The sequence below is a fragment of the Megascapheus bottae genome, unplaced genomic scaffold (assembly GCF_031878675.1).
Source record: "Megascapheus bottae isolate mThoBot1 unplaced genomic scaffold, mThoBot2.hap1 HAP1_SCAFFOLD_91, whole genome shotgun sequence".
Taxonomy (NCBI): domain Eukaryota; kingdom Metazoa; phylum Chordata; class Mammalia; order Rodentia; family Geomyidae; genus Megascapheus; species Megascapheus bottae.
The window spans coordinates 511,450-530,983 of record NW_028327688.1 but is presented as its reverse complement, the minus strand read 5'-3'; the positions used below and the strand labels follow the sequence as shown (position 1 = coordinate 530,983).

General features: G+C 42.2%; 1 pseudogene; it reads right to left on the bottom strand.

Moving 5' to 3' along the window:
- LOC150039514 (piezo-type mechanosensitive ion channel component 2-like) overlaps positions 1–19,534 on the bottom strand; it is a 157,201-nt pseudogene that overhangs the window by 63,587 nt on the left and 74,080 nt on the right.

The window sequence follows — 19,534 nt, the reverse complement described above, 5'->3', positions numbered from 1 at the left end:
ATGATAATGTCAAGAATGATTAGATATACCAGGTATCCAGAACAAAGAGGAATGTTAACTCTTCTGTCTTATTTTCATGTATAAGTACCACTGAGTACTTATACTTACGCCACTGAGTACTCTGTGTGTGTTTGTATATTTGCATCCAATTTGTGTATGTTGCCTTCTCTTTTGCTCTGCTTCCTTAATAAACTTGTCTCTGCTTCAATGTGTCCAGAAATTCTCCTCAGTGACAACACCACAAGTCTGATACCCAGGTTGGAGACAGTTGTGGACTTTGTCCTCTGGGGATCTCTTTGGTCCAACATAATGCTATTGATGAGCTCATGAAAGGTTCTTAACCAAATATTTGCAGCACCAAATAACTGAAGGGGTGCCTTTGGGGTCTAGAAGATCAGTGCAATGGAATGATCAGTACTATAGAATTACAACTGGGCACTGTAATTCATTTGTCATGGTAAAGAAAGGACACAGGTATTCACTGGCAGAGCAAACAAGATGTCTCTACTCATCTGGATGTCTCTGCTTAGAAGCCATCACAATGTTGAATTCTCTCTAATGTCTACCACACCCAGATATGTAAGATATTTTCTTTTGCCAGTCTTGGGACTTGAACTCAGGGCCTGAGCACTGTCCTTGAGTTTTCTCAAGGCTAGTTCTCTATAACTTGAGCCACACCACCACTTCTGGCTTTTTCTTTTTATGTGGTGCTAAGGAATCAAACCCAGGGCTTTATGCACGCTAGACAAGCACTCTACCACGGACACACTCCCAGTCCCTCTTCATCATTCCCTACCCCACATAACAGTCCATAAAACTGCTCAGTTTATTACACATTCCTATGACTCTTTTTATGGAAGAGCATTTTATTTTCAAATACTATGAGGATTCTGTAAGTCTGATTCAGGTTACTAGAGTCACTTCAAAACCATGCAGTGAGTGATGACAAATTGTTCCTCAAGAAGGATAGGATTAATTAGTGAAATACATTTTAGAATTCATTCCTTTGAATACAGATCCCTTTGAAGTATGGCCTTCAAGGAGTGAAAAATGAGTAGAAAGAATTTGGCCTAATCTGGTTCAATAAAAAAAGGAGTGAACCATCATTTGGATCCTAAATGTTCAGCAGGCTTTTAACAAGGTCATGTGAGAGGCACGAGGATTGTTTACTCTTGCATGGAAACCACAAGTGTGTTATATAGGAGAGGGTTCCACTTACTGACAGGATATTTTTCATTGTAATCACAAACAAGTTGTATGCAATCAGCCAGTCCTAGTAACGCAGGATGCTCTTGATGGGTTTCAGGAGCAGATCGCCTCCAAAGAGCAGGAAATAGAAACAGGCCACCAAGTAGCCCATGCAAAAGATGCTGATCCTAGTTGTTCCCATAATGAAGATGATGGTGAGGATGAACCAGAAGAGGTAGCTAAAGATGATCACTTTGGACATGTCCAAGTAAGATCTGGCAGGGGGAGGGGGGAAACAACCTCCAAACAGTCAAAAGACAACAACATAACAAGCAAGAAGCAAGGTCAAGAATGCCACTGTATGAAGGGGGGAAATTCATCCTTGATATTGGAATAGTTGAGAAACCATACTATGATCCCTGTATCCATCTTTCCTTTCCCACTGGCCTGGTGTACAGGAAACCCTGGCATAAGTAGTAATATACAAACATGAATTGGGGAAACCCTGTGTGAATGAATGCTTATCATTTTCTTTTAGTCAAATTTCTCGCAAATAGCTTCTTTTTAAGTAGTGTTCCAGAGAGATCTGAAGCAGAGGAGCCATCTGTATGCAATGCTCATGTCTGGGTGACTTGAGGAGACGAAGCCATTGTTACCTGCAGTGAATAAAATCTGGCACGGGGTTGTGTTGGCTGAATGAAGCTGCATCTAGGTTCATGCAAATTTCCACATTGTCCCCAGCCATGATTCGTACTGCAGCCTTATTTTCATCCTCAAAAATCTGCCGTTGCAAGGAGGCACACAGGAGCAGCATGAAGTCATCTGGCAAGACAAAGGGAGGTGACTACCATATCACCTCCTGTTCTGGGGTCCAGTGTCACAAGCAGCATGAACTAGCCACCAACACCTGTGGGAAAGTGCATCCCCAAAGTTCGCACCCTAGGCTTTCAGGGTCTAGTAAAAGTCATTACTTGCCAGTGTGCCAGAGGAAAGATAGAACACACAGGCTGGGCCTCCCCAAGAGAAAGCCTGGGATTTGTTTGCACATTGCTTTATACCAGTGTGAGGTGTTCACTACTAGGCTTCTAGTTGTAGAGAATTTTTCCTGAGACAGTGTGGATTTGCATTAATTTCCCATTAGGATTTTCTTTCTTTCTTTCTTTTTTTGGTACTGAGGCTCAACTTGGAGCCAAGGTCTTTTCGTTTGGGTTTGTTTAGTCAACACTGGTACTCTACCACCTTAGCCATACCTCCACTACTAGCTTTTTGCTGGTTAATGGGAGATAAGAGTCTCACAGACTTTTCTGCCTCGGCTGACTTTGAACTGAAGCTCTTATATCTCAGCCTCTTGAATGGCTAGGATTAGAAATATTAGCTATGCATGCCAGGATTCTTATTAGTTTTGAGAAAGCTACTGGAGCACTTTTCTTCCTCATATTCTTTTTTTCTTTTCCCAGTCCTGGGACTTGAACTCAGGCCTGGATACTGTTCCTGAACTTTTTTGCTCAATGCTAGCACTTTACCACTTGAGCCATTCTACACTTCTGGGTTTTACTGGGTATATGATACTGAGGAATTGAACCCAGGCCTTCATGCATGCTAGGCAAGTGCCACATTCCCAGCCTGGACCTTCCCCATATTCTTTCTTATCTTTTACATGTGATAGAAGTGACATTCCTGTGCCATTCCCTGTGCATTAGTACCCACATGATATTCCTTGAGCTTAGACACACTAAAGATGGCAGAGAAAAAGACAGGAAGAGACCCCAAGACCAGGTCACCACAGCCAAGTCATAGGTTGCTTTGTTGGTCCTAAAATCCTGAAATATTTAGGACAATCAAGCATTCTGTATTGTCTGACACTCCCTACTCTTCGTGTGTGTGTTTGGGGGAAGGGAAAGAAACTGCTCCAATCCTTTATTTACTGGCTTCTTTCAAAGGCTTTGACCTGTTCATTCCAGCCTGAAAGCCTCTTTCTTGCCACTACAGCCTTGTTTTTCATTTTGGCCTGCCTGATAGTGGCATCTTGAAACCTGATCACAACTCAATCTGAGAGGCCTCCCTCTCTACTACCTTCAAAAAGATGGGTTATGCAGATACCTGTGACTAAGGAGGGAACATATTGGAAAGGAAGTTATACAAGTGAATGTGGGACTTCAACGTTGATTTATTAATATTTGCAAATGTAATAGAGCAAGTAGGAACCATTAATGACTTGCAATATTAATGAATAAAACAACCCTTTACATGATTGTGAAGTTCAGGGAAAGAAGCAAAAGCACTAATGCCTACCATGGGAAGAATAATGAGCCAATGTAAACCCGAGTATGAATGTCATGAACCCTGTGGTGGAAACACTTACAGACCAGAAACACAGGGTTGGGTCGCACAATGAAATCAGGGAAGTACAGCCATTTGATAATGTTGTCATTGAAGTTGGCACCCTTGAATCGCCATGGATAATCTGTTGGGGGGAGGGCCGAGATAAACAGCAAACATCAATTCTCCAGTGGCCATTGATAATGACTTTTGCTAAAAGCCAGGGGACGGGGCTCACCTCGGCAGGGGGCAGGTGGGATGCCAATGCAGATGAAGTACTGGAAGGTGATGATACAGGCCAGGAAGCAGCAGTACTTGGGCCAGACCTCAGCGATGGCTTTTCTTCTGCGTCGATACAAGACGGCAATCAGCCAGCAGGCATGAATCATGGCATAGAAATCCATTCGCTGACCGATTACGTTCACTGACATTAGGAAACAGGTCTGTGTAAGGGTGATAAGATGCAAGAGAGATCGGCTTTACAGGGAAAGGGTTGTGGGCCATGTGCACTTGCTGGGGTAGAGACCTGCAGTGCTCAGGCTGACTCTACTGAGTGGGAAGATAGACTATGCCATTGTCACAATAACCACCTCATACTAAAGAGATAGCCTTACCACAATCATGTCAGGTTATAGCATTCATTGTGGCTGCAGTTTGAACTTGCATAAAAATAGTGCAAAAACAAAAGGTCAGTATTATAATTTTGGAGGTGCAGATACTGGGGGATGAAATACAGGGCATCAGGTCTCGCTCTTGATTAGCTTTGGGCTCAAGGCTGGTGGTCCACAACTTGGGATACACCTCCTCTTCTGACTTTTTGGTGATTAATTGGAGATAAGGATCTCAGGAACTTTCCTACCTGGGCTGGTTTTGAACTGCAATCCTCAGATCTCAGCCTCCTGAGTAGCTAGGTTTACAGGAATGAGCCACCAGTACCCAGCAATTAAAATTTTATTCCTTATATGGAACTATTATGATAACTGGTCTCCATATAGTTGGATGGTTCTAGAGAGGCCTCTGTTGCAGTTGGAGAAATGGCTTTTGAGTGTGGAAAATTCCCAGCCACGCTAACCAGTAGTAGCAGCAGCAGCAGCAGCAGCAACAGCACCAGCATCTGTATATCCCAAGAGGATCAAACTTCCTGGCTAAAGATAGATAGTGAGGCTCTGGTGACCAGCTAGCCAAAGATGCTACTTGACTTTTCATGGAAAATAGAAATAAATCACCTTGGTATGAAAACTTACCTCCAGGCCAAATTTGTAGAAGAAGTAGTTTATGAAGTATTTGGCACAATTGATAATCCCATCATCTAGGTGAAGTCTTGTAATGTCATGAAAGATAGTTTTAGACACAGGGGCTGTGAGCTTGTTCCGACCTCGATAGTACTCTTGATGGCGGTAGATGGTGACTTCAAAGGCCAGAATAGCTAACATCAGAAGATTATTCTACAAATCATAAGAAGGAAAACAAAAACAGGGTAGACCAAATGCTTTACAATTCATTAGTTTTAAGCAATCCCCATCACTGTACTTAATTCTGGATATCTAAAGGGACATTTTTATAATATCCTACTAGTAATTCATGGTAAGATTGAATGGAAGACTGATTTTCCCTGTCTTATTTGTTGTGGAGTCATCTCCATTGAGGACTCAGGCTGGGTGCCCCAGGAACAGGAGGTAAAATCTCTGTACATCACACTGGTCACTCCTATTTACTTGCTAAGTACACTCCATATGCTAAGGAAGCAGAGTGCCTGCCTATTGGAAGAAGGCAGTCTGACCTTATAGGAAGTGTAAGTGCAATGATAGCAGGGAGATATCCTGGGATTACACTATGCTGGAGAAGTGGGGTGCTAGCTAGAGGGAATGCTTTAATATCACTGAAATCTGACCACAGAAAGAATGCTCATGAGGGTAAGATTGTAGTTCTTATAATGATAATGATGGAAATAATTAACATGCAGGGAAATAGCTGACAGATATTAGTATAATTGCTATTTTCAAATATTAATGTATTTTATCCTTCTAAGAGCGACTTTTAACACTATCTACCATGTAAGGAAAAACTGGAAATTGCACAGCATGTGCAAACCAGAAGTGGTGCTGTGACTCAAGTGGTAGAGCACTAGCCTGAGAAATCTCAAGGACAGTGCTCAGGCCCTGATAGAAAAAGCTAAACAAAAGCACCCTTACCCTGAGTTCAGTACTGGCAAAAATCACACACACACACACACACACACACACACACACACACACACACACACACACCCCTAACTGCCAAGTATACGGTTTTATTTTATATGAATGGCTAGTATAATATGACCATGACTGCTTAAATTATCTCTTAAAGTAAAATGTGAAAAATTATGTTCTTCTGTTTGTACTATGTTTCTATGAGTATTTGTCATCAAAGATTTTTCAGAGATTTGTATTTTATTGTTTCTAGCTATAATATATACCCTTTAAAAATATAGAGACAATTTAAAAATTTCTTGCAATGGAATGCTAGTTTCTTGTAAACTATAGGATTTCCTTTTCAGACAATTTTTCTTCTTTGTTTCTGGCCAAGTTAACATTATGCTTAAAATATGCTTTTTAAAAGCTTTGCAATTTATTTTGGATATATTTTAGTTCTGATGTTTCCATCAACCTTGCTCTTTATATTGTGAGCTCCTTAACATATTTTGTCTAACCAACATGAGACTGCTTGGACAACTTCCCTTCAGCATATAAGATGAGTACTGATTTTAATATCCACTTGTTTGCAGCCAAGGTGATTCTCAAAACCATGGAAGAAGATGCAGTGATGACCACACGGGACACTGAGACTGTCCTGGGAGAGGACTGCAAATTGTAACTGTGCAGTTATAGGCTAGGCACAGAAGACGCATTACCCTCAGGTAGACGAGCAAAGGAGAAGACTTCCGCAGGCCAACCCATTCTGTTGAGTCCACAGGAGCACTGTAGAGCAGAGATTTGTTTAGATCTTGAAGGGGGATATTGGTTTGATTTTCATTTGGCTAAAAAGGAGAGAGAAGGTAGAGTCAGTTTGCCTAGTGGACATGGGCAGGCTTTTCTCCCTCAGCTCTGGGCATGGTAGACTTGGGAGCTCATTTCAAGGGGGATCTAAACTCCAAAGTAGATGCAGGTCCAGGCTAACAGAGCCAGACTGTACAACTTCGCCTACAATCTAGGCTGCATGTGCTGAATGGGGAGTGGTGGGGGTAGACTCTAAGTATCTGCCTTGCTTCCCTAACGGACATTCAGGGAGGTCTCCCATCCTCAAAGCTCACCAAGGAGCAGTTGACAGAAAAGTTCTCAGGTTTAATGGTTTGTAGCTGGTACAACATTTTGCAGATGATGATCACACACGTCCACACAGTGCAGACACTTGAGGCCACACGGCGCAGCTTGGCATATGGCAGAGCAAAAGCCCAAGATATCAAAAATACATAGTTGAACAGAGACACCTGGAAACATAAAATCAGAAATGGGGACAAAAAGATATGATATGAAATAACATCAAAGGCAAGACAACTTGACTTCTCCAGTTGAACGTGTTGCTTGTGTTCTTGGCATGCACAGGGACATGAGGGAATGAGTGAATTATGGTCTGGAGGATACTACATTTTATATGGAAGACAGATAAGACCTAGGATAATTTAATAGCTATAAAACAACAGCAATAGCTAGGTCACAGATGCATGTGAGTTTCTGTGAGAGCATTTACAAGGCATCGTTGGTCTGATGAGTGGGTTCACAAAGAGCAGAACCAGGTGAATGGGGTGAGTACTGAATGTGAGAGGTGGGTAGTAAATTCCAGTCAACTATGCAGAAGCAAAGGCAAGAAAGTATGGAAACATGTGGTGAGAAAAGATGACTACAGACCACGGGGAATTAAGAGTTGGAAGTATAAAATGCCACAGTAGACTGGGCATTAGGATTATAGGCTCATACCTATAATTTTAGCTACTCAGGAAGCTGAGGTCTGAGGATCATGGGCAGGAAAGTCTGTGAGACTTGTATCTCCAATTAACCACCAAAAAGGTAGAAGTGGAGCTGTGGTTCAAGTGGTAAAGCAGCAGCTTTGAAGCAAGAAAAGCTAAGGAGCAGTGCCTAGGCCTTAAGTTCAAGACTCAGAACTGGCACATAAAAGAACAGAAAAAAAATGAACTGAAGTAAAATAAAATAAAATGCCACAATGAGGGAAGATAGAGACATAGTCAGAAGTCAAATTTCAACGTATCTTGTGTGAGCCACGCAATGGCACATGAACTCATTCTGCTGTAAACAGAGAGGCTTAAAGGACCTGTTGACAAAGAGTTTGAAAGTAAGGTATGATCTCTAGCTTCCTTAGATAAATGTGATGGAAAAATAGAGGATGTGATATTGGTCAGACTTGAGGTCAGAGACCAGTTACCCTGAGATTTGCAGGGGCTAAGGATATGAGTCACAGTTGGAAGGAAGCATTAAGGCAGTTGCACTGGACTTAAATGGAACATGAGATGAGATGGACTTAAGTGGAACATGAGCTGGATTTGTCGCTGAATCACTTGATGGAAGCAGGTTGGAGACTTGGAGGGAAAGGTGTAAGACATTACCTCAGGTTTCTTCATGGCAAACTGAATCGATGCTAGAATCATTGCTAAGATAGAAAACGCTGAGGGGGTGGGGCACAGGATTTCGGAAGGAGAACAATAAAGTCAACTCAAATATATTGGCTTTTAGCTGCAAATGAGGTTATGTATCAAGGAGATATTCCCCCATGTCTAATGACTTTCCTTTCCATTAATAGTACAGAAGCACCTCTGTTGTATTCAGTCATGGAATATGTTGAATATTCTTAAAATAATGCCTTAGGAGCTGGTTCCTGTGATCCTAACTATTCAAGAGGCTGAGATCTGAGGACTGTGGTTTAAAGTCAGCCTGAACAGGACAATGTGTGAGTCTCTTATCTCCAATGAACCACCAAAAGGCTGGAAGTAGAGCTGTGGCTCAAGTAGTAGAACATTAGTCTTGAGTGCAGAAGCTAAAGGACAGTGCCTACCAAGAGTCCAAGTTCTAGTACTGGCACAGAAAAAAATGCCCTAGAAACATTTAATGCTACAAGAAGAAAATAACAGCGTGAATTTACTATAAAGTCAAACATGTATCAAGTCCAGAGCTCTATGGGCTATACGAGGGAAGGTTAAAAGAGTAGGCTTGGCTGGGAGCATGGTCTAGTGGTAGAGTGCTTGCCTAGCATGCACAAAGCCTGGGCTCAATTCCTCGGTACCACATACACAGAAAAAGGCAGAAGTGGTGCTGCAACTCCAGTAGCTCAAGGATAGTACCTAGGCCCTGAATTCAAGCCCCAGGACTGGCACACACACAAAAAAGACATTAGACCTAAATTGAGACCGGAAGTGTAAGCACAAGATAGATGGGGAGAAGACAAGGCAGGTCCAAGGCCTTATAGTTAAGAGAGAACATACGAGGGACACACACTGATAGGTAAATGGTGTGTGTGCTGGAAAGGCAGTGTGAGTGTTTGTGTGGGGGGAACTGTGTGTGTGTGTGTGTGTGTGTGTGTGTGTGTGTGTGTGTGTGTGTGTGTGTGTGTTGGGACTTTGGATTGAACTCAGGGCCTAGATACTTGAACACTGTCCCTTAGTTTTTTCACTCAAGGCTGTCACTGTGCTGCTTTTATCTTTTGGTGATTTATTGAAGACTCTTATGAACTTTCCTCTTTGGCTTGGTTTTGAACATTGATCCTCAAATCTCAGCTTCCTTGAGTACCTAAGATTATAAACCTGATGCCTGGCTCCAGAGGACTTTAAAACTCACTCATGCTCTTGAGTTTATGAATAATAAGGGGCCAGAGCATGGCCTACTGGTACAGTGCTTGCCTAGCATGCACAAAGCCCTAGATTCCATTCCTCTGTACCACATGCACAAAAAAAATAGCCAGAAATGGTGCTGTGGCTCAAGTTGTGGCTCAATATTAGCCTTGAGAAAGCATAAGGACAGTGCCGCCTAGGCCCTGAATTGAAGCCCCAGTATTAGAAAAATAATCTAAAAAGAAGGAATAATAAGGTTAAATGAAGTGTTTCACACCATGCATTTGTGAGCACTGGAGGGAAAGAGGGGGGGGGGAGAGGAAGAAGGAGGAAGGAGGGGTAGAGGGAGGGACATGACAGGGACAGAGGTAGAGGTGGGGGGAACTCTGTGGTGATGTTATAAGTAAGAGACTGTCACAATCCCATTTACTCTCTGGGAAGATTGGTTGAATAATGCAGAACATGTTGGATAAAAAAAAGATAATGACGGACGTGGCTTGAGCTTCTTTAACAACTGATTGGAGGAACACAAGAAGTGAGATCAAGTGCAGTTGTCACATAGGTACAGGCCTGAGCCACCAGTGGCCAATATAGTTAAACTTTTTAAGGACTGCAGATAGCGATTACCTGGCTTAGTTGCTAGCACATAGTTTCAATTGTGAGCATCTCAAAAATAAAATTAAAATAAAATATGCAAACATTATACAAAAACCACTTGTTAAAATAGGGACTCAATAAAACCTCAGTTCAGAGAAAGTTAATTTTCCATAGCAAAAGTGAAACAATTGCTGACAGAATGGTAATTTTTCTTTATGGACAAGAAAACAGAGGCTTTATACAAATGGATCGGATACTTAGTGGCTTGTCTCAAAGAACAAAAAAAAAATCCACTATGACTAGATGAAAATAAGAAAGTAGGGCATCACAACCAAGCCATTTAGGACCTAAGCCACCCGATTTTCTCTCCAGTCTTTCTGTCTTCTGAGTTCCTTGTGTCTTCTGAATGTCAAAGGTCATGCACCTAGCTGTGATGTTCTAATACAATAGGCACGGAATGAAAAGCACCAAGGAGAGATGAAGAAGGAAACAGATGGATGGGCCATTGTGATTGATTCTATTCTGTCTGATAATACAACAAACTTTCACTTGCCTCTTTCACAGTAACCCAGATAATGTAGGAGGAGACGATTTTGATGATGTGCAACTCCAAGATCCACCACATGAACACCTGCAGCTTGTGAAAATACTCCAGGAATTTTAAGAAGAGCACAGTGAGGCGATCAATCACCAGGTGCCATTTGTTTCTTAGATCTGCAAGACAGTAAGGTCACCCAAGAGCATGAGGACTGTCTGTATTATTCATTAATGCATGTCTTATAACTTTCAAAGAGGCTGCAAAATAGTTGTAGTGGTGAGATTCAAGAGAATCTGCAGAGATGAGGATCTGAAAGCCCCAAGGCATTCTGATCACATGGACATCGTAAACTGAGATCAGAGACAATGTCACTGTAACCACACTTCCGCAATACTGATGTAAAGAAGCATTTGGAGGAAATAATGATTCCCTAGTTCCCTGGGAATTCTAAGTAACCCAAGCTCTCTGTCAATGCCATGTTTCTTGTTAAAATGATGGTGTCAGAAGTCACGAGCTAAAGCTCTCCTTCTTCTCTGAGAGGACATACCTGTCTGTAATCTTCAAGAAGTGGGTGCAGCCTGCGCACCCCTTTTCCAAATGAAAAAATGACTGGATGGCCCAGTCCACAGATTCAGGAAATGTGATCAAATGCAGAGTCTAACCATTTTTGTTTTCATTTTATCATGACAGTTTATTCTTTCCACCTTGGGGTAGACACACAGGATATGCTTCTCTCTAGAACTGTGCTGGCTTACTCTGACTGAAAGCTGCAACAGGTTTACTTTGGCCTGTCGTATCCACATCATGGATTATTCCATTATGTTTGTAGACAGAAGTTCACACTCTCTACCTGGCACCATAAGTAAATTTAACATTATTGTACATAGTTCTGAATATTTAGTAAGGTTGCAGTTGTGAAAAATGCTTATTTATAACATGACACAGAAACCGGTCAATGGAAAGTTCTGGGTACATGATTGGGTGGTGTACATAGTTATTACGTGTGATGATGTGTGAATGTAAACGTGCCACTAGTAAAGTTCAACCTCCCTGAAGTCAACAGAGGAAGATCTGAGTCTGAATCCCTCACACTGGGGTGCAGGTGGTGTTCAGCTATGTGGGGATGTCTCTGGTCCTTTCCTGCCTTCTGAGATGAACGGGAGCAGTGACTAGGTTTGCTGGAGGAACTTGTCTCTGAGAGGAATCTTCCTCCTTATGCGCTTTGTAATTTCTATTTTTATACAGAAGAAAAGACCATTAAAAACAAGGGCAGCAGGCTGGGTACCGGTGCTCACATGAAAGCTGAAACCAGAGGATTATGGTTCAAAGACAACTCAGGCAGAAAAAGTCCATGAGACTCTTATCTCCTATGAACCACCAAAAGCCAGAAGTGGAGCTTTGGCTCAAGGGGTAGAGTGCTAGCCTTGAGTTAAAAAAGCTCCGGGTTGGGCTGGGAGTTGGGCCTAGTGGTAAGAGTTCTTGCCTAGCATACACGAAGACCCGAGTTCAATTCCTGGGTACCACATACATAGAAAAAGCCAGAAGTGGTGCTGAGGCTCAAGTGGTAGAGCTCTGGCCTTAAGAAAGCTCAAGGACAGTATTCAGTCCCTAAACTCAAGCCCCAGGGCTGGCACCAAAACAAATAAGCTCAGGGTCAGTAACCAGACCCTGATTTTAAGCCCCACGGTCAGCACAAAACAAAAAGCAAAGGTGCTACCTCAGTGTTCTGCCTCTGAGATGGCATTTTGCTTCCTCTTATATGCCCTGGATACTGTGGCACAGATGAGCTGGCTCTGTCCTTTGCATACTCTGTCAGGGAACATTTCCTGATTACTAAGGCCATTTGATCCCCATCGTATCCTGTTAAAATATTTTTATTTTAAGTCTACAAATAAAGGGGAAGAAACCCCTTGACATCAGAGTAGGCAGAGAAAATGCCTAGGTAACATCTTAAGGAGCTGCCTTAAAATGATCAGTGGTGGGACTGATTGCACATTTTCTTCATTCTTAGTTCCTCTATCCCAGGAAAATCCTTGACAGACTTCCTCAAGAAAATGATAAAGCTGAGACCGGCACCTGCACAGGGGCTGCTGTATCCTCTATAGGGGATGGTGACATATGTCCTTCTGGTCCCTTGTGGTCTCCAAACCAAAGCCCTGCCTGCTGGTCTGGATTTAGTAACAGCCATTTCCTCTTTTCTCAGTCAGATTAGAAGGAAATAATTGGAACAGTTGAACCAAGAATATTATAGCAATCAAATCCAACCAAATATATATCTGCCAAAATCCAGGAAAACTCCTGCTTTTATTTCTCCAACTCACATACAGATCCTATGGAGCAGGTCAATGATTCAATCAGTCAGAACAAATGCTAGGAGCGAGATAGTTACCTGATGTTTCTTCCTCCTCTTCTGACTCCTCTTCGTCATCCTCTGATGCCTCACTGTCTTTCTCAAGCTCACCCTTCTTGGCCTTTTCAGAGTATCCCTCTAGTTTCTCCTCCCCGGGCTCCACCAGCTTTGGTATCACAGGTTTTTCCAGGCTAGAGGTGAGGTTTAGCATGGCCAGATCTGGGAGGCTTCCTTCAGGATGGGCCAATCTGTTTGGCAGAGAACAACAGAGTCAGAAGAAGAGGACCATGAGAGAGAAGAGCAAGGGGCAAGTCAAAGGAGGATAAATGAAACGAGAATCAGTACACGTACAAAGACCTTGCAAGGTGGGGTGTTAGCATCTTGCCATGTTTGGTTGGTTTGTTTTAAGTTCTTTTGAAAAACAAACTCTCAAGTCAAGGTTTTAGTAACTTTTCATATTCAAGTTCCAGTGACTAATCAGGAATGAGAGCTATTGACACCTAAACTTGACATTTCCCCCCCCAGAGGAGGCAATGGTCAGAGTTTAGGATGTAGAAGCATGAAATGGCACATGTAGAGCAAGCATTTCATGACTTCACGGGGGGACTTACTCATTTTGGTGGATTGGTAATTTTTTCTTGATGCTGCTCAAAGTAATTGAAATAGAGAGGGAATAAAAGGAGATGAGAACAGAAGAATTATAAGGAGAGTCAGAGATCATACATCATGCGACACATCACCCACTATTGCATTCCTGTATGCCTCTTGCAGGAACGGCCTAATGCCAAGTGCATGGCGGGATGGCATGAGTAGCGAGCTTTGGCTAGGACCCTAGGCTCAGCGACGGATCTGAGTGGATAGGACTGCGGGTTTGTAAGGAGGAGAACACAGAGACTCCTGTGCCTTTTAGGAACACAACCAACCATCTTGTAAAAAGCAGGAAGGTTTCCTTTTTCAAATTCTTTAACAATGTGTGTTCTCAATCAACCTTGGCAGTAGCGAACCCCATGCTACCAGCTTCAAATACCAGTGCAACAGAAGCAAAATGCTCTCAGGAGTTGGGATGGATCGGCACCAAATCATGCCTGAGGGTCACTGATGGCAGCTATGCTGGTGGCAGCAGTGGCAGAAATGGGGAAGGAACCTTAGCCTCAGTAAGAAGGAAGTTCTCACTGAGTGCAGACAGCCACTCTGACCCTACAGTATCTCTCATAAGGTAAATGACAAGTACAATTCTTCTCTTCCATGTTGGGGTGTGTGTATGTGTGTGTGTGTGTGTGTGTGTGTGTGTGTGTGTGTGTGCTGATCCTAAGGGCTTGGGTGCTACCTCTGAGATTATTTTTGCTCAATGATGGTACTCTACCACTTGAGCCATAGCTCCACTTTTGGCTTTTTTTGGTGCTTCACTGAGGATAAGAGTCATATGAAAGTTCCTGCCCTGTGTGGCTTTGAACCCTGATCCTCAGATCTCAGCTTCCTAAGTAGGTAGGATTCTAGGCGTGAGTCACCGGAGCCTGGCCTAGTTCTTTTTTAAACCTGTGTCATTAGGCTGCTTTTTCTATGTCCTAAATGCAATTGGATGTGGCCACAGACACCTATCTCTTCACTTCAAGCAGTGTCAGATTATACTGTGTGAGAAGACACTGTCATTAGAACCAAGATTTTATGACCACCTCAGACTGCATTTTAAAGTCTGTATCATACAGACAAGAAGACACCATGTTAATAATCACCATTAGTTGTGGAACAAAAAACCATTAGCCACAAAAGGCTGCTTATGGTTCAGGATTTACCTGAACCATAGAGCAAAATGTCCCCATACTGCTGAGCGTTGGGCAGAGAGGTCAGTCATTAAATGGAGGAACCAAAGGAAGACCTGGAACAAGCCCTTCGGAAGATCTGCAATTCTTTCTAGAAACTTGTAATCCCCTACGAGACAGGTGGGGCTGAAGATGGAAGAGTTCTGAAATTTCACCACTCATGCTGCTCACTGTACTCTGACACAATCCTTATAAGGAAATGGGCCAGGCAACACCTAGGATGCTTTGGAAAAAGCGATTGAACCTTGAAAGTTGTAACAGGTGGCAGAGAAAAAGGGGAAAATGTATATGGGACTGTTACATTCTAGCATAGGAGTTTGCTGGCTATCTGGGAACTCTGGTGAATGGTATTTTGCACGGGATATTCATAGAATTGATGTGTCTGAAACATGTAGACATGAAAAAGTTTTAAATACATGATTGAATAATAATGCTTTTAAAATAATCAGTGTGAGTTTTTCTTAATATCTGTTGATCTATCTATCTATCTATCTATCTATCTATCTATCTATCTATCTATCTATCTATCTCTATCTTACCATACTTTTATGGAGGAAATAAAAAAAGAATGTTGAAAGTATGGGGTTTTGGAGTTAGAAAGGCACACTGAAGGCTGGGTGTCAATGGCTCACAATTATAATCTTAGCTACTCATAAAACAGACCTGAGGACCACAGTTCAAATCCAGAATATCCCATGAGGCTAGTATCTCTGAATAATTAGCAAAAAGCCAGAAGGAGTACTGTGACTCAAGTGGTAGACACCGGCCTTGAATGAAAAAGCTAAGCGAGAACATGAAGCTCTAAGTCCAAGCTCCAGTACTGGAACAACAGCAAAAAACAAGTTGAAGCCCAATGAGATCATTTCTACTGTGTGAAATGGCCAACTATTTAACATGCCTTGTAAGTCTCTGTTTGCTGGTCTGTAAAAGCTGGAAATGGCTGTGCCTACTTCATGTGATATATAGAAAACAAAGAAACTTCTGTAAGTATGTAGTGACATTAAACCATCTTTGAGATTTTCTTATACTGAGTTTTAATAACCCTCTAATATAAGGCAGAATTAGAAATAATGTTCTTACAAGGGACCACTCAACAATGGACATGAGAGAAGATGCTAAACGGTATAATTCGCTCCTCAGCCCATTCTTTGGCAGTTTGTGTACTTAAAAGAAACCTTCAGAACACATTCTGATGCTTCTTCCTGAGAATGTTGGAGACAACAGTCTTATTGTTTGTTCACACTGCTGGGTATGGCTTCTGAAAACTCTGTATACTGGGAGGCGGACTTCCTTCATTATGGATGTGTCATGAGCATCCACAGAGGGTGAACAGGTTCTAGTCTGCTACACAGATCAGCTGACCCAGAAAACTATGAACTCAGCCTTTCTTCCCCTTAGTAAATAATCATAAAAAAATCTTGACATTTTCCTCCCTCAAAATCAATGTTAAAAGCACATTCTGGTGAATGAATACATCCTCAAAATGTCAGGCTAAGGAACTGAGAATGCGATTTTTTGGGGGGGGGCAGTTCTGGGGCTTGAACTCAGGGCCTGTGCACTGTCCTTGGGCTTTCTCAAGGCTAGTGCTTTACCACTGGAGCCACAGCACCACTTCTGGCTTTTTCTGTGAAATACTTACAATTCTTCACTGATCATTTTGTGTTACTTATTTATAATTCAGAGGAAAGTTTTTTTGTTGTAGGACTCCAGATAGACACATGGATGGGCCCACTGTAGTCTGGGAGAATCTCCTTTCTTCCCTCATATGAAATGATTCCACCTGCCTGTCTCTGTGAGGAATTCACAGTCTTCTCTTTACATTTGCTTCATGTTTACAGATACTTTTGTGGCCTTGCCTTTATATTGGTTTAGGCTCTAAGCTCTTACTGCTTGTTTCATAGGTAAACTGCTTCTCCTTTCCAATTCTAAGAGATGTTATCTATCTGTTCATTTATTCCTCCACTCTTCCCTTCATGCCCTCAATCTATGCATCTCTCCCTTTGTACCCCCATCATTTTATTTTCAGTATGTGTTGTGGGCATTCTCTCCTTGAAGGAGGAATTCTAGTCTAGCTTTAGCCAGTTCCTTGGCCAAGACAGTGCTGATTTTGGTACCCACTGTGATCCACTGAGTGTCAAGTTTGACATTCTACTCTCTGGGGACACAATCTTCTTTGAAACAGAAGAAACAAATTTTACTTTCGAATGATGACTCAATTTTGAAAAGCCATCTGTTAAGCTACTTTCTGTATGAAAATGTTGTCATTATAAAACTCCTTAGTTTATATTCTATTCTCTGTGTGTTTGTGTGTGCACACACGCGTGTGTGTGCATGCATGCACACACGTGCTGGGTCTTGAACTCAGGGCTTGGACACTGTCCCTTAGCTTTCTTGCTTGAGTCTGGCATTCTACTCTTTGAGACACAATTGTACATCTCGCTTTTTTTTTTGCCAGTCCTGGGCTTTAGCTCAGGGCCTGAGCACTGTCCTTGGACTTTCTCAAGGCTACAGCTCTACCACTTGAGCCTCAGCACCACTTCCGGCTTTTTTTTTGTATGTATGTGGTACCGAGGAATTGAACCCAGGTCTTCGTGCATGCTAGGCAAGCACTTTAACCACTAGGCCAAACTCCCGGCCCGCACATCTGCCTTTTTTTTTTGCTGGTTTGTTGGAGATAAGAGTCTCATAAACTTTTCTGCCCAGGCTGGATTTGAACTGAGATCCTCAGATCTCAGACTCCTGAGTAGCTCGGATCAAAGGCATGAGGCATTAGTGTTTGGCTTTTATTCATTTCAAACTATTTGAAATTGGAATATATGAAATGTAAATTGTATTCACTCTTTTCATTAGACAAATTTGTAGTTTATGGTATCAATTAACAGTTAAAGTGAAATATCTTCCATTATTTTAGTGTATGACCTCAGTAATATTTAAAGTAGAATATTTGTAGGGTTTAGGATAACTGATTTTCTAGAATCTATAATTAATTTTAGGGGATTGTAGTCACACAGAATCAACTGATTTGTGAATTTAATATTGTTTCTTACATTTTCCCCTACACCTTCTCCAGGACTGCATCCATTCATTCATTTTGCCTCCTTGGGTTTGCCAGACCTAGTTATCTGCATTAGGATTTTTCTCGAAGAGAAACTTTTGTTGTTTTGGTGCCAGTACTGGGGCTTGATCTCAGAGCCTCTTACTCTTGCTTGACTTTTTCACTTAAGGCTGACTAGAAGGTCTACTATTTGAACCACAGCTCCACTTACCCTAAGAAAAACATGAATTCAATAGAAAACCAAAATCTGGTTTGTTACTCAAGTTTATTGTAAAATGTATATTTCTCTTAACTAAAAACTAACTTTACTACTAATGATATGGAATTTTGAGAGTGAAAAATTTCATTGACATGCTTAATGGAGTAAGACTAGGATTGGGAGTTTAACCTAGTGATAGAGTGCTTGCCTAGCATGCATAAAGACCTGGGTTTGATTCCTTGGTACCTCATTCATAGAAAAGCCAAAAGTGGTGCTGTGGTTCAAGTGGTAGAGTACTAGCCTCTGAGAAAGCCCTAGGACAGTGCTCAGGCTCTGAGTTTAAGCCCCAGGTATGGCAAAAATATAGTTTGAGGATACAGAACCTTAAAGATCTTTGCTCAGTTCTTGTGGGACATTTTGTGGGCACCTTGCACTTACAAAGCTCACTTTTGTAATGGGTGAATACTCAGTGCGGGTTTTCTGTCTTCAAGTCATTGGTCCTCATCTGAAAGGAGGACCTCATTCCAGTGCTGCAGACTTATGATGAAAACTACTGGCTAGGAAATATCCTTCTTGCCAAGCACCACTGGCTCATGCCTATAATCCTAGTTATTCAGGAGGCTGAGATCTGAAATCACAATTCAAAGCCAGCCTGGGCACAAAAATCCATGAGACTCTTCAATTAACTACCAGAAAACAATAAGTGGTGCTGTAGTTCAAGTGGTAGAGCACTAGCCTTGAGCTGAAGACCTCAGGGACAGTGCCCAGGCCCAGAGTTCAAGCCCCAGAACTGACAAAAAAATCTTTCTTCAAATCTGTGTTGATCTTGTAACTAGAGATACAGTTGAAATTTTGATGTCTGTCAACCACACATTGCTGTGAATATCAACCAAGAAGTAAGGCTGGGAGAGAGTGACTTGTGAATACTTTAGATCATTCAGGCCTGAGGAGCTTATGCAAGCAAGATAAGCCAAGCAGGTGATGGAGGTCTGAAAGGCAGAGTGTCAGGACAGCCCCAGTGACAAAGTGCCATAGGAATTCAGATGAAGGGCAGGTGACTTTTAGCAAGATGTTGGCATTTATGAGAGTGTGTGTGTGTGTGTGTGTGTGTGTGTGTGTGTGTGTGTGTGTGTGTGTGTCGGAGGTGGTTCTTGAGCTGAGCTCTTCAGTAAATATGTTCAAGAAAGAGACGGACTCTCAGGTAAGCCTTGAACGGATTCTACCACAAGATAATAAAGTCAATGGGATGTTAAGTTAGGGCTGAGAGTAACTGCTGAGCACCAGCTGAAGACCCTCAGCAACCTCCACAACCACCTGGCAGTGCCATTTGGCATAGCACCCAAATAGCTTGGTTTGCAGAATACCTCCACAAGCATACCTGGAAGCCACTGTCCACTACCTGGTGGCATTTTTTTTTAAATTTATAAAGCAGGAAAGAGTTTGAACATACCAAGAGACATTTTCAAGCAAGAGAGAAAACATCAAAGTACCCACCTATTTAATATTAGATACACACGGCCATTGACTTTGGCATGGCTGCGAGGTGAGACAAAAGCACAAGAAGGCAATGGGAGATGGGAGGGAGAGAGAAGAAGACAGTTAGACAGAGACAGTGATGTAGGCCATATTTTAGGCTTCCTATCACCAGAT